Genomic DNA, 14519 nt, shown 5'->3' on the forward strand with positions numbered 1-14519 from the left:
CTATAGAGGGAAGAAGGTGAAAATAAAGACGATACAGGATAAAGACAGGTTCCTGCAAAGAAATCAGGAAGACCTACAGAAAGGAACTGTAGACCCAATTGCTGAGCAAAGGAGTGTAATTGACATCCTGAACCTTTCGTTTGGACAGAACCTTCCACCACCAACAGAGGAGGAACAACAACTGGGAGCTGTTGGAGGAATACCAGAAAAATAACAAGATGGCCCTGCAATTCCTTAGTTGGAATTGTAATGGGATGAACAGCCCTTTGAAGAGACGACAAATATTCCATATTCTGAACAGAGAACAACTGGACTTGATTTGCTTACAGGAAACCCATATAACCAGAGCACACAGGAGACTGCTTATGAATAAAAAATTGGGACAAGAATTTATTTCGTCGGACAAAGTTAAAAAAAGAGGAGTTGTGATTTATGTAAAAGAGAAGTGGACCCCAAAAATGATGTTTAAAGATGAACAAGGAAGATATTTAGCGGTGGAGATTCAGGTACAAGGAGAAAAATTTTTGATAATTGGGATCTATGCGCCAAATGAAGGTAAAGCAGAATTTTTTAAAAAACTTCATGAAACTTTGACGGACTATTTGGAATACAATATGATAATTATGGGAGATATGAATGGTGTAGTTTCTACAAACATGGACAAGACACAAAGACTGACTCTTACTAAAGAAGGGAGACTCCCGAAGACTTTTTTCGAAATGACTGAAAATATGGACTTAATAGACATCTGGAGAACAAGGAACCCTCTTGAAAGAGAGGGAACCTTTTTCTCCCATGCAAAGATGACCTGGACCAGAATTGACCAAATCTGGGTTACTAGTGGAATGGCTCCGAAGATTAAGAAGGTAGAAATCTGCCCAAAAACCTGTTCCGACCATAACGCCGTGAAGATGGAAATGAAATTTACAACAACTGGTCAGTTTAGATGGAGAATGAATGACACCCTATTTCGAGATAGAGAGATCCACATGAAGGCCCAAAAAACTCTAAAGGACTATTTTGAAATCAATCTAAAGGGCGATGTGGAAAAAAGAGTGATCTGGGACGCAAGTAAAGCTGTGATGCGAGGATTTTTGATTCAACAAAACTCAATAAAGAAGAGAAAACAGAATGAGAAAAAGGAAAAAATTTTGGAAAAGATAAAAGAAGGAGAGAAAAAATTAAGATCAAAACCAAAGTCCCAGGAGATTTTGAGGGAGATTAAGTTGTATCAAACACAATACATGGAATTGATGAACCAAGAGATAGAATGGAAAATAAAGCAAATGAAACAAAAGACATTTGATTCGGCAGACAAATGTGGTAAACTTCTGGCATGGCAACTTAAGAAAAGACAGAAATTAAACACAGTTACAAGTCTAGAAGTGGATGGAAAAAATATATCTAAACCCAACGAGATAAGAAATTGCTTTGTGAGTTATTTCAAAAAACTCTATTCCCAAGGATTACAAAATGAAGAGGACATAGATAAATTCCTTAATAAATATGGATTACAAAAAATCTCTCATCATAGCAAGGTGGAGCTAAACCAGAGAATAACAGAACAAGAGATAGAGGGTGCCATTCAGGATATGCAATTGGGCAAATCTCCAGGGCCAGATGGACTGACTTCCAGATATTACAAATCTTTAAAGGAATGGCTAATACAACCGTTGAAGGAAGTTTGCAACGAGATCTTAGAGGGAAAAAAGGCACCCGAATCGTGGAAAGAAGCATATATCTCACTCATACCAAAGACAGAGACTGAAAAGACTCAATTGAAGAACTACCGCCCAATTTCATTATTGAATGTGGATTATAAAATTTTTGCAGACATTTTAGCAAAAAGATTTAAAAGAGTATTGATGGAGAAGATTCACAGAGACCAAGCAGGCTTTCTCCCAAAAAGACACCTCTCAGACAATGTTAGGAACATAATAGACATTTTGGAAAAGTTAGAGGTGAATATAAATACTAAAGCAGTTTTGATATTTGTGGATGCGGAGAAAGCCTTTGACAATATTTCGTGGAGTTTTATGAAAAAGAATCTTCATGGGATGGGGGTAGGACAAGGATTTGAGAATGGTATGGGTGCAATATATTCTGAACAAAAAGCTAAGCTAATTGTAAACAATGTAATAACTGAGGAACTTAAGATAGAAAAAGGAACACGACAGGGGTGCCCAATTTCCCCATTGCTTTTTATTTCGGTCCTGGAGGTGTTGCTGAATATGATTAGAGATGACCAGCAAGTTAAAGGTGTACAGGTCGGAACTAAACACTATAAGTTAAGAGCGTTCGCAGATGACCTTGTATTGACTTTGCAGGAGCCAAACACTAGTACAAAAAGAGTGTTGGAAATAATCCAACAATTTGGGCAGGTAGCCGGATTTAAATTGAATAAACAAAAAACTAAAGTCTTAGGGAAAAACCTAACAGATATGGAAAAGAATAAGTTTCAAGAAGAGACAGGTCTGACGGTGGTTAAGAAGGTGAAATATCTAGGGGTTAATTTAACATCTAAAAATTTGAATCTGTATAAGGATAATTATGAAAAATGCTGGTCAGAAATTAAAAAAGATCTAGAAATATGGTCAAATTTGAGATTGTCAATGTTAGGCCGAATTGCAGTGATTAAGATGAATGTATTGCCAAGAATGTTGTTTTTATTTCAAACTTTGCAGATTATTGACAAGATGGACTGTTTCAAGAGGTGGCAGAAAGATATTGCGAAATTTGTCTGGCAGGGCAAAAAGCCCAGAATAAAATATAAAATATTAACAGATGCAAAAGAAAGAGGGGGATTTGCCCTGCCGGACTTAAAATTGTACTATGAAGCAGCAGCATTCTGCTGGCTGAAAGAGTGGATGCTCCTCGAGAATACAGATATCTTGGACTTAGAAGGTTTCAATAATGCATTTGGCTGGCATGCATATCTATGGTATGACAAAATCAAAGTGCATAGTGCCTTTAAAAATCATATTGTAAGGAAAGCGTTGTTCAATGTTTGGATGAGATATAAAGATCTGTTGGAAAACAAAACCCCTAGATGGTTGTCACCCTTAGAGGCTAAGGCCCACAAGAAAGTTAATATGGAGGACGGATGGCCAAAGTATTGTGAGATCTTAGAACAGGATGGAGAGAAACTGAAATTAAAGAGCCATGAAAAACTAAAACCAAAAGTACAAGATTGGCTCCACTATTATCAAATAATGGAGGTTTTCAAACAAGACAGGAAAATTGGCTTCCAGGTGGAAAAATCAAAACTTGAGACAGAACTGTTAGAACCCAATACTAAGAACTTGTCAAGAATGTATAACTTGTTGTTGAAATGGAATACACAAGATGAAACAGTTAAATCAGTTATGATTAAGTGGGCACAGGATATTGGTCATAATATTATGTCTGCTGACTGGGAAAGGTTGTGGAACACTGGTATTAAATTTACGGCATGTAGTGCTTTAAAGGAAAATGTTATGAAAATGGTTTATAGGTGGTACATGACCCCAGTTAAGCTAGCAAAAATTTACCATTTGCCTGATAACAAATGTTGGAAATGTAAGGAAACTGAAGGTACTTTTTATCATCTTTGGTGGACATGCCCGAAGATTAAGGCTTTCTGGGAGATGATATATAATGAAATGAAAAAGGTATTTAAATATACCTTTCTTAAGAAACCAGAGGCCTTTCTCTTGGGCATTGTCGGCCAATTGGTGCCAAAAAAGGATAGAACTTTTTTCATGTATGCAACAACAGCAGCAAGAATACTGATCGCAAAGTATTGGAAGACACAAGATTTACCCACCTTGGAAGAATGGCAGATGAAAGTGATTGACTATATGACATTGGCGGAAATGACGAGCAGAATTCGTGACCAGGGAAAGGAGACTGCGGAAGAAGACTGGAAGAAATTCAAGATTTATCTTAAGAACTACTATAAACTTGATGAAGCTTAGAATGTCGAGATTTTACAGAGAAGAAAGGGTTGCAGTAATATAAGATTAGATTAAGAAAGGACCATAATGAATTAGGATGGGAAAGAACATTTATAAGTTGCTATAAAATTTGGACATGAGGATGCAGAAAGGGGAGGTATGGGGAAGTCCGAGGAAAGAAGTCTATGAAAGGATATTTTGAAATTATATTTGTTTGTTTGTTTGTTTTTTGTTTATGTTTGTTTGTTATAAAAACTTTTGTAAAACTAATAAAAATTTTATAAAAAAAAAAAGAATAAATGAATGAATGAATGAATGAATAACTGATAGCCACCCCCTCCTGCCAGAAGGAAGTAACAGCTGAACAAAACCTCCTTTGTCTGATCCCCCATCCCCAGGCTGAAAAACCAATTGGAATAACACATAAAAGGAGGGACCTGTCTTGACCTGTCATCCTATTCCATCCTATCCTCAGTCCTACTACACTACTCTGGAGTCATTCCACTATCAGTCTGCCTGGACCTGCTCCACATGAAGCCCTATTTTGCTCTGGAGAACAGTATCCACTTATTTTGATTCCCTTGTGCTGTGCTACTCAAACGAGGGCCCCAGAAATAGCTTACATAGAGAGGAACTTTGCCTCTCAACCCATTTACCTCAACCCTACTCACTACTCTCTCTCTTTTTAATACATTTTTATTGGTTTTTTTTAAGCATATGTTAAATTATTGTTGGAAATGATAACTTCTTATACAATATTTTAGACTTCTGAAGATTTTCCGTTCTTTATCGCTTGTTCTGCATTTCTTAATTCCTCTATTACTTTTAATTGTCCTTAACTAATAATTCTCATCACAGTCTTTTTTGCAGTGTTTCAAATAGTCCTTACAGAATTTCTTGCAATCCTACTAGCATAATCTGTTTATTACAGTTGCTTTTCAAATAGTTCAAATATTTACTCCAGTCTTCTAAGAATCTCTGATCCTGAAGGTTTCGAATCCTTCCTGTTAATTTATCTAATTCTGCATAGTCCATTAATTTCATTTGCCATTCTTCTTTCGTCGGTAATTCTTCTTGCTTCCATTTTTGTGCCAATAATATTCTTGCTGCTGCCATTGCATATAAAAACATTGCATATGAAAACAACTACTCACTACTCTCTCATTGCCCATTGGTTTTGTGGCCCTGTTGCACATCTCTTGTCATTCTTGCCATTGGAGCTTGCACGCTCCTCATACTACGCGCTAGGAAGAATGATAGAATTGTAGAATTGGAAGGGTCCCTGAGGTTTATCTAGTCCAGCCCCCTGCAATGCAGGAATCTCAACTAAAGCATTCATGGCAGATGGCCATCCAACCTCTGCTTTAAAACCTCCAAGGAAGGATAACCCACAACCTTTTTTTAAAAAAGTCTGTGGTTCAATCATTAACAAGAAGTATCATGGCTGATGTTGTGAATGGTCACTAGGCTTATTTTTCATATTTTAATTTAATTAAATGAGATTGTATTTGTTGCACTCTCTTTCTATTTTATCCCACTGTTTATAACATTTTCTCGTGTGTGTGTGTGTGTGTGCGCGCGCGCGCACGCAAGCTGAAATATATCTGCAAAGTCAAGGTAAATGCAAAGAAGGCCCCGATTTCAATTCATGACATCTCTCAATATGGCTAGGAAAGAATTTAGATAAAGCTGAGCTAGATAAACCAATGACCATCTGACTCAGCACAAGGCATTTCCATGTATCTGTTGACGTGGATGATATGTCAGGAAAGCTTATAATAAATTAAGGTGCTTTGTTGTTTTCACTATGTTGCAATTCTGCCCATCCTTAACATATACCGGATGTTGCGTTATTGCCTTTGAAATGGGACTTGTAGACTTTCCCGGCAAGGATAAAATGTGTCACTGATTGCCTGGATAAGACTCATGTGTTTTGTCTTTGTCCCAATGGGCAGCAGACACAGAACAATCCATGTTCTTGCACAAGTTATGTTTCACATTTCCACATCCAAGAGCATCAGACCACTGGGATAAACCTCAGTGGCGTTTCTAAATTTGCCTAGCTAGTGAAGATTGTGTGTGTGTACACATAACATACACATAATCTTCAAACATTCTTGAAGTTCATCCATCACTCGCCTTATCTCAAGCAAGTTACCAAAAGACTCTTCGCCACTGCAGGCTTAATCTATCCCACATGTGATAGTACGTGTGCAACTGGGACCATCTAAGCAACTAGCTGTGTTCCTCCATCCATCTCACTCTGTCTAGTTTCATTAATTCAAGGTCATCTGCTTGGTCTCCTGCCACCTTAGTGACAGCTTCTGAACGTACAGGCGATCAGAGGGTCTGGCTTGGAACATGATTTACAGCACGCAAAGGTTCTCCTGTTAGGATATTAGAGTTGCACAATAGCCTTGCTGGCCTCCTTGAGTAGCTAAGCATAGAAACACAGCCACTGGGGGTTGTAGTTTGCAACTGAACGCTGCATCTAGCAGGCTCCAAACTGGATGCATTTTTTTCTATTTTTAAAGGGCAAATCCACACCATACATTGAAAGCATAACCAACTCACATACGTCCAGATTTCCCTAAACATGTCCTCTTTTCCAAAGGTAAAATCACCATCTGGGCAGATGTTTAATATTTTGCAATTATATTAACCATTATTACTAGGGCCACTCTAGGACTCGTGGTGGTGAGGCCTCATGCGGCCTTCTGGGGGCCACTCTAGGCCTTGTGTTGGTTCTGGAGGCCGTGCCAGGCTTTGTGTGGTTTCTGGCGGCTGTCAGACCTGGCACAACCTTCCTGGGGCCGCTCTAGGCTTTGTGTTATTTCCAGCAGCCACCAGGCCTGGCACGGCCTTTCTGGGACTGCTCAGCCTGGCAGATTCAGTATCTTGTGAGCAGGAGGCCGAAGACAGCAAAGGTAAGAGAGGGGAGGGAAGGAGGGGACAGGCTGGCAGGCAAGGAAGGGCTCAGCGCCAGGGAAGGGGCGAGCGATGGAAGCCCCGAATTTCCCTCACAAAATGTTAGAGGGTATGTCATTTTCATTTTTCATTACCATTATTAAATATTTCAATACACCTGCATACACACTATTACTTCCTCCCCACCTCTCCCTGGCCCACCTACAAATGTGCCCTGTTTTCTGCTCTTTGGAATATGGCAACCCTACATTCAAAGCACCCGACTTGCCCCAAAGGATCCCAAGAACTGTAGTTTGTTAAGAGTGCAGGAAATTGTAGGTTGGCGGTGGAGAACTAGCTTCCAGGATTCTTTGCCGTTTTCTTAAGTATTTATTATTTTATATGAACACTGCCTTCGAAATACCTATTTGGAGCACGATATATATAAGAAAATCAATAAATAACATTCTAAGCAGAGAGGAAAAATGATTCAGCCATGCCAGATTCAACCAGTGGCGCTTGTCCTCAAATAAAGACTCCTCCAAAGGATTCTCTTAAAATATAAACAGAAGAAGCTAAGGAAGACCAGATGTGAACAAAGCTAGCAAATTGTAGGCACTATACCTTTAAATCACATTATTTCCCTCAAAGAATTCTAGGCACTGTGGTTTGTTAAGAGTTGCTGATATCTGTAGATCTGTGAGGGGTAAACTAGAAAAAAGAAAACCGGTATAGCTATATTATAAATGGACTGCTTCTGTTTGCATTATTTTGAGATACAAATGCCTGGATGGAATCAAATTAATAAATATTGGCAGACATGACAAAAATATGTTCTGCTCTAGTAAAATCAAATTCTGCAAATGTTTTGAAATATTCACATGCAGTTCCTCCCTTTTTGCTTTTGCTCAAATCTTGTCATGCATACATTGCTGTTTGGAGTAATGTTACATTCCCAAACTGAAATTAGATTCTATAGCTATTACAATATTCTACCCAGATCTAACCGCAGAAGCATACAAGATTAGAAAAATGAAGTACACAGACCAAACAGAAATGCTTTTATTCCAAAATTTGCTGAAGTCTAAGTGGTTAAATAGTCTACCCATACTGTAATCTCCAGAATAACTTTATAAATCATTCCCAACTTGGATACCTTGGACAACAATACCAAATGTACACATTTCCTTCATAGAACTGAACATAGCTCTTCCCATTTTATCCTCACAACAACCCTCTGAGGTACGTGACTGGCCCAAGGTCACCCAGTGAGCTTCATGGCCCCTTCCCCCCAAAAAACGTTTAGGATACGTGATAAATCTATGGCAGGCAAACCTCAAACAACATTTGCATCAGTATAGACCCCTGAGCAAATTCATGGTAGAAATACAGCCTTTCTACTAGATGAGTTGGTTGTCTATTTTGGCCATAATTTTCCCCTTTTGCAAGCAATTTCCCCAAACAATACATTTCAACAATGTCTCTTTCCCCTTGTGTGCCATGTTTCTTTATATTGTAAGCCTGTGGGCAGGGGCTGTCTTGTTTTCCTTCTGCAGTGTTGGATGGCAGGTTGAGAGGAGTTCCCTACCAGGACAGACTTTGCTCGTGTGCTCAAGACATCGATTCCATAAAACATATTTTGTTACACTGTGCAAAATATGAGCAAGCCAGGGCTGAACTGATACTACCCTTGCTGGTACCCTTCCCAGGAAAATCAGAGGCTCACTATGTCAGGTTCTTATTGGAAGACCGGACAAATGCTAGAACATTAGCAGTGGCAAAGTTTTTATTGGTGGTTGCAAGAACCAATGATCCCTATATTCTGAACAAAATTCTTGTTTAACCTGGAGGTAGGCTGTATGAATTGTGTATTGCTTTGTAATGATTTGTTGGGTCTTTGGACCGTAATAAAGATTGTTGTTGTTGTTGTTGTTGTTGTTGTTTTAAGTGCTTGTATGTAAGCCACTCTCTGAGCCGTTTTGGCTGAAGAATGGGGTACAAACCTCCAAACCTCCAAACAAACAAACAATAAAATAAAATAAATGCTTCGGTTCTATACTAGTTTTAATATACAACATGTTTTCCGATTGTTGTTGTGATATTTCCCCTCACAATATACTTCAGTTACTATTATTTCCAGTAGGCAGAGTGAGGTGGCTGGTTTGGGGATTCATGAAAGGGCAACAATTGATATTTAATTTATAACCATTGTATTTTTACTGCCAGTGAGAGGGGGAAACGCTGGGGAATTTTCTGCCAAAATAAATTATATGCCTTGGCTTGGGAAGGGGGAGGGGAGCTGTGTGTTCCTCCACCTCAGGCAGCAAAATGTCTTGGGTCGGTCCTGATTCTCGTTTTGCAACAGAAAAATTTGCCAAAGACTATAGAATAATCCCATGACAAACATAGGACTTGCACAGAGGCCTTCTTAAGCCAATCCTGACTTTTTACCAACTAGTTGTTGGCACCTGTCTGTCCCAAGAGACAACGGAAGAAGCGTAAAGTTGGAGAGTAACATCACCTGCTTACACTGGAAGTAACAGACTTGCGTGAAGAGCTTCTGTATTGTTTCACAATCCAGATTATTTACTAGAGAAATTAGGCACAGAATGATTATATGGCTGCTAATTCTCCCTAATTGCGGGAGACAATCGGGAAGTAGCAGGGAGGCGGGGTATAGAAGTGAAGCTTCCTGGACACGGCTAATTTGTTTTCACATGATTGCAAAATTGGCAGCCTAGAATGGGAGGGGAGAAGGAAAGGGCATTGTCCAGGAGAGCTTGTTCTCTTCCCTTCAGGCTTCTTGTGCACTAGCTGATAAAGCATTTCCTAGAAACCTTCCCAATACTGAAGCAGCAGAATTGCCCTTTTCAGAGGTCAACAACCTTAATTGACAGCCTGGTCTTTAAATTGTCCCAACAGCACATGCTCTGTTCATTACTGTGGGGGGCATTCACCAGATATATGGTTTGTCACCCACTATCCTGTTACTCAAAACACAGATTTGGTGCTTGTCCACACCAGAGTTTACTATGTGTTTGCAGCTGTTTGCATTTTCATTTAATTTGTGTAGTCTGCATGAGAATACCCTCAAGCAACAACAATATCGATGCTTTGCCCCTGTTACTTAGTTTGATATAGGATAATCCAACAAGGTAGAAGGAACTGGCCTCCAAATTGCTCCACTTGGAGTTGCAGACCATTTGTTTCTGTGTTTTTGGGTTGGTGAATCAGTTGTCTTTCCCTGCTACTCCTCTTTCCATGTCCAGTGCTTTCATTACTGACAGTGATGATAATATTCTTTTTCATCCCTCCTAGCTCTTCTTGGCCAATCATGTCATCTGGATCCCTCAAAACCAGAAAATTGCACAAGGAAGCCACATTAAAAATGTCTTCACCAAATACTGCAAAGCAATCTGAAAAGTGTATGCTGAAAATTTACAATTTCATTTTCATTTCTTTTCCAGCTGGTGTGCTCCTGAAAAGCAGAGCATAGTCTTATATATTTATATATATTATTATATATTTTGATTCTTCAGATTTAAACAAAACCAGAAAATTGCAAAAGTGTGTGCTGAATTTTCACAACTGTCTTTGTGCTTTGGGGAACTTACTGGGTGGTGAAATAAATAAATAGCAAAGTGTGCACTCAGGCTATCTGTGCACATGTCCTATCAGTATTTAATCAGCATAATAGAATAAACAAATAAGAAAGTGGGGGCAAACACAGAAAGTAATGCCTATTGATATGCATGGGAAAGACCGCAGTTGCTCTTAATATATAAATATAAATATGTGCATGGGGAAAGTAGATTAACAGAATTATTATTACCACGAGGAGGGAACAGATAAAAATGAATATAAAACATTAAAATTTCATACAGCATATGAAAATAAAAAGGCCTCCCCCATAACTAAGTAGAACCACCCATATAAAATTACATGTGAGCCAGTCTCAACTACCCCAGCCAAATTTCTGGATTTTGGTTGCTGGTGCTTCTGTCGTTCTGCAGCCCTGAACAGAGACAAAGCTGACCGCCAATAGCCATCTAAAATGGCAATAATGCCAAAAGGCTGGAGATACTTAAAAAAAACCAGGGTCCTCCAATTTACATCTCCATCCTGCAACATTTCAATAGAGTATATGGAGAATAATATACTGATGGGAGTCATCATATCGGACAAGTTAGTCCTTGAGCTAAGACTGGTTAGAAACAATTAAATAAAGGGACATCTTATGGATTCTCTTCCTGTTCCTTTTATCTAACATTCTTTATAAAGTGAGTTTCAGAATCTTATTTGATTTTGAACTCTCACGGGAACTTCTTTTCCCCTTTCTTTGAGGATGTGGCAATTTGCTTCTAGAATTCTTCTCTAATGACCACATGAGAACTCCCAACTGGAATATTATTTGGGAAAGTCAGTGGGCAATATCTCTTCTCCCTACCTCATGGGATTGTTGCTGGAAAATTCTAATATCCTCATCAAATTTCACAGTAGACTTTTGCTCTAAAATTAATAATAGGTAAAAGGTGCTTGGATTAAACACCCCCCCCCCATTTCCAGCAACCGTTTGTGGCACTGAGAGTACAGCAATTTGTTCCAGACTTCCATGCATGTATTAGAATTTCTGAAGTCTAATTCAAGTAGTATATATTAAGTAGCTCAAAACAATGCTCAAATGTGGACAAGCCCAAAGTTTTGAAACCCTGAATCTAACTGCAAGTAGCTTCATATAAGAAAAGCAAAGGATTTCAGAGAGTGACTTAAGATTCTAAGAAGTCATTTTTCTTTCTTTTTGCAAAGCAAACATAAACACACCTGTGTTTTTCAAGTGTATTTTGTAACTCTGATGAAATCTAATCCTGCACTGGGAGGAACACTCCCCTTCATGTGGCTCAGAACTACTTGTGTTAAGAGTTTTCAGCCATGTGACCTGAGAGTATTTGTGGTGATGTTAATGCTTTCATATACATAGCAATGAGTCCTTTCACTGCTGGGCTTTTGTTTCTAGCTCAGTTCATGTCAGGGCAAACTATCTAAACAGAGTGGGCATTCAAGCCACGCACAGTCCTACTCACAGCAAAGACCAGCAATTGGACAGGTTCACATTATCATTCCAGAGCACCATCACCACTTTTCAGAGTTTGATGGTCACATAAAGTAAGCCGGCAACTTACGCACATTTAACTTGTACACATTCAGCTTTATGCACACGGCAATTTTTTTTTAAAGGGAGCAGGTTTCTGGGGAAAATGACCGGCACGCCCACCTGCTATTGAACCCAATATGTTTTGACCACACACAATTTTGGCTTTAGGCACAATCCCTGGAACGTAACCCCCACATAAGTTGAGGGCTTACTGTTTATGTATACTGGGGCAGCCCCAGAAGGATTAGCACTGCAAGAATTCCTTGACTAGTGCCATTCCAGGCTAGTGAAGCACAAGTCCAGGGATGGGCAACCTGTGGCCAGGTATCAAAGGCACTGCTATGTATCTGGACAGTGTGAGAGCAGGTTGGTGGCAAGATCAGGTATGTGAAAGGGCACCAACAGGAGCATGGGATTGGCTCTACCAGCCCTGATTTTGCAGCTGCCCTGTCCTTGCACCATCCTGGTATGCAGCAGGGACACCAGTGTCAGGAGGGTAGCTTGGCACTAGCTGCTCCTGCCTGTGGTCCAATGGATGCTATTGGGCTCCTGCTCCCATCAGTCCCAGCCAGCATGGCTGATAGACAGGGATGATGAGCGTTGTGGTCCAACAACAACTTGAGGGTCACAGGTTCTGAACCCCTGACCCAGTCAGTTCAGCAGCCCATATCAGAGGCTGATTTTGAAGTGATCTGCAACCTGGTTGCAGGAAAGATCTTGGCATTTCATGTCTACTTCATTCAATTCCCTTTTATCTTTTTTATCTGCAAATCAGGTACATTTTGCAAACGATTTTCTCATGATGAAATAGTGTTTTATTTATTTATTCTCAATCAATCAATAGCAGGAATTTGACAACCGGGCTCTTACAACTCTTGAACAGACTGTTAACAAGTTTACCCTGGTGTGCTTTTGTTTAGCTATAGTCCAGCTATGAAGTTATGACAACCAGTGAAGGATGTTCTGAGATGTTTCCCAAGAGTGCCCACACCCATTCCTGTAATAGGATTCCATTTGTAGTTCCTGGGCACATATTTTAAACAAACTGGTGCTAGGAAGGCAACGGGTACATATATTACGCACATAAAAGTGTGTTTTGGAAAGAGAGAATATGGATTCACAGACACAGCCTGCTTTTATGTTTAAAACCGGCATTGTGACCCTCAAGACAAAAAAGTGCCCTCTACCCTCTTGCCGATCTCGTTCTTAGATAGTTCCCTGCATTGGAACAACCTGTACTGAACTCAACCTAATGATAGCAAAGAACCATCCCATAATTCAAATAGTTCTCATCCACAGTTTATAATTATCCAGATCATTGTAATCCTGTGTTTAAAAGTCACTTTTTATTGCAAATTTTTCAGTGGTCAGGATCCAGACTGGTGCAAGTAGATGTTTGCTTATATACAAGGGAGGGTTTTTGCAAGCTCAAGCATCCAAGCAGCAGCTTCCTCCTCTTTATCTCCACTCATAAGGTGCAGCACCTCATGAGACATGAGGGGCTATCATCGGAAGAATTTTTTGTCCTTTCCCAGTGCATGGATGGACCCATGTCTCTGTTGCAGACCATTCTATATCAAAGGAAAATGCGCCCTGTTTATGTAATGAAAATTATGGAGATTGTAAACATATATACTGTTTATATAATTTTGTCTGGAGGAGAAGCCTTTCCTATAAATCTAAGGCAGAACATCCTCAGATGGTTAGAAATGTCTGTGGCAGCAAAGGGAGGGGTTCAGACTAGGAGATGGTAATGTTAGTCCCAGTTGCACCTCTTTGAGGAGAACATTCCAGAAAAGGTCCTTTCCTCTGTACCTATAGAGCATACCTCTGCTCAGAAAGACCACCAGAGAAGGGCCCCAACCATAGAACCTGAGACATGGGTAGTCTGATACGATACAGGAAAATATGTTCCTTCGGTTATTTGTATCCCAAGCTGTATGGAGTTTTAAATGTAATAACAGCACCAAGTGTCTAATACCAGGTCCCTTGATGAACCTGCTAACTCGCAACATGGGCTGCCCTGCATCCAACTACTGTAATATCTTCACAAAGGAAGTGAGGCCTGCCTAAATTGCAGACAGCTTTAGCTTCCCTTGTCTGCTGTATTTGGTGAGTTTCTCTCTGAGAAAAATCTATTTATTTGGCATGCAGAAGATTGGCAAATAGTGCCCCCGGAGATGACATCATTATCCCTGCTTTGAAAGAAGGGGCAGAACTTTGTCCAAACCCACCCCTATTCCACTGCACCACTGGTAGTTACAAAAGCAGGTTGAATGGAAAAGATAAATTAGCAGGCCAGTGAGGTAAGCATCTTATGTTTTGGAACTTAATTAAACAATACTTCGTTGATAAAACTGGATGCAAGCAGGTTTAAAAAATGAATGTAGCTGTTGACACTGCAGACTTGGAGACTGTGAAAACACTGCCATGGTCTGTTGTATCAACTCTTTTTCACCTGCAAGATGGTGTCATTAGGAAACAAAAGCTAACTCACAAGTGAATGGATTACATTAGATAAAACA

Source organism: Podarcis vaucheri (genome assembly GCF_965113315.1).
Source record: "Podarcis vaucheri genome assembly, chromosome: 5".
Lineage (NCBI taxonomy): Eukaryota > Metazoa > Chordata > Lepidosauria > Squamata > Lacertidae > Podarcis > Podarcis vaucheri.